This window comes from Taudactylus pleione, unplaced genomic scaffold, assembly GCF_031769625.1.
Source record: "Taudactylus pleione unplaced genomic scaffold, aTauple2 ptg000041l, whole genome shotgun sequence".
NCBI classification, from domain to species: Eukaryota; Metazoa; Chordata; class Amphibia; order Anura; family Myobatrachidae; genus Taudactylus; species Taudactylus pleione.
In genome coordinates, this window is record NW_028284443.1 from 68,051,090 (window position 1) to 68,053,179 (window position 2,090).

At 36.2% G+C, this 2,090-nt stretch overlaps 1 pseudogene; it reads right to left on the bottom strand.

Annotated features, from left to right (window-relative positions):
* Nucleotides 1-1,771: 1,771 nt before the first annotated feature.
* LOC148538236 (5S ribosomal RNA) lies at nucleotides 1,772-1,888 on the bottom strand (annotated as a pseudogene).
* Nucleotides 1,889-2,090: the final 202 nt, after the last annotated feature.

The window sequence follows — 2,090 nt, forward strand, 5'->3', positions numbered from 1 at the left end:
GTGTATAAGTGATCTCTAACTGCACCCCCTCTGATTAGTGGGTGTCATCTAAACCAATTGGGATAAAGCATTGTGTTATATGCCAATATAATAAAATATTTAAAAAAAAGAATTGGTTCAAGCGACTGATGTGCTTCTTTCTATGACCGTGTATTATCAGATAAACACCTTCTGTGTATATGATAAAGTGCAAAAGTGACCAATTGTGTGTATTTTGATATAATATCAATAAATAAACAAGTGTGAAATAAATAAGGTTAAATACCACCAATAAATTAGAGTAAAAAATCAATAACAATTTATTCTTATATTCTTACATAAAGTTGATAAAAACAAATGACAAAAAGTACTATAACAAACTGAAAGATAAGTTACAGTATAATTCAATTCACCCCTATCAGGTAGCCACTTAATTGGCAACTGAATGTACAAAAAAATGCAAAAAGTGCAAAGTGCTGTAAAAAAAAGCATGCAGTGACCATACACTATCACATGTAGCTTTTAAGGTGATCAATGCATTCTGATAGGCAGTAAACAATGTTTATACATCCATAGCACAATAGTATTAAGAAACAGAAAGAGATATTTTTTAAAAAGGTTTTAAAAGCAAAAAGTTTTTCTAAAAACTCAATGCTTATCGGAATAAGGTATAAGTAGTTCATGAGGCAAGAAGAGGGAGCTTCCCAATGCATTTCATTCACCTAGAACTTTTGAACATAATTAGGTCCACTTATGACCTCACTTACACTTCCTGAGTATCAAGAAATTGTAACTCGCTGTGAACTACCCATTTTGCTAAGAAATCATATTGTATGGCTTAATTACAGCCTATTATATCCCTCTGCCTCCGGTGTTATTAAGTTAAAAAACCATTGAGGAGAATAAGCGGTACTTTTGTACACGGGACCCTCTTCCGGGTCTTAACATCACATCCGCTAAGCCGTGACATCACATCCGTCCAGTCTTGTGTGAACGCGCATACATGCCCGGACTCTCTGCCTAGTCTCCCGTCGTCATCTGTACATACCTGCACCTGCACTCCCCGGCCACCATCTTTGTGTTTCTTCTCCTTATGCCACATCTGCCCTTCTCTCACGGGCTGTTCTGATTGGTCCCTCCACCACAGAGGCGCTCCTGGTCGCCATCTTTACTGTTCCCTCACGTACTGCACGGGGATGTACTTGATATTTTATATCCACCCTTTCTTCCTGATTTTCATTTATTTCCTGGGCAGTGTTTTTTCTTTCAAACCCCCACAACCTAGGTTTTTCTGCAGCTATTGCATGTTTCACTGTGATTAGAAAACAATTGTTAATGTTTCCTTTACTTATTGTTTATATGTTGGTAGAAGGTATTGCAAATAGTGGTGCCTGGTAGCTGGGTACATATATACAGTATATTGTTACACAGACCTAATGGCCATTAGTGATTAAATATTAATATCATATGTCCTTATGCATATAAAATATACATATAAACAACAAAAAAGTAGAAAACAAAAAGTATCAAAAAGACAAGAAAAAAGGGGGTAGTTTAATGTACGTATAAACATCAAAAGAAATGTATCACAAAGAGCCATCGACTACAGGGGGTGTTGGAGGGGGTGGGGGGGTTGTTGTCCATTGAGACTTGGGTAGTTAGCTTCATATATGGTATTCAAGTTCCTATATATATAGATATTTGAATATATACATATCTGTATCTTGGTGAGCCCCCCTTAGTCCCTGCAGACAGTAATACATTTGTGCGCATTTTGACATATGTCCAGAAGTATCTACAGTACCTGGTATTCTCAGGAGGTCTCCCATCCAAGTACTGACCAGGCCCAAATATGCTTAGCTTCCAAGATAAGGCGAAATTGGATATTAATAATGGTATGGCTGTAGGTACACAATTACCAAATATACCTTCCAACTCATCCATCATAAAAAGGGAGGTATCTCATAGCTCTCATTAAAGCCATGTGGGGCCAAGGAATTTAATTAGAAAATACAATACATATCTTGTCTCGAAAGTTTGTTGCCTAAATATATATAATATTTAGCTAGGATTTTAATTATTATTTTTCTTATTATTCTATTATGCACACT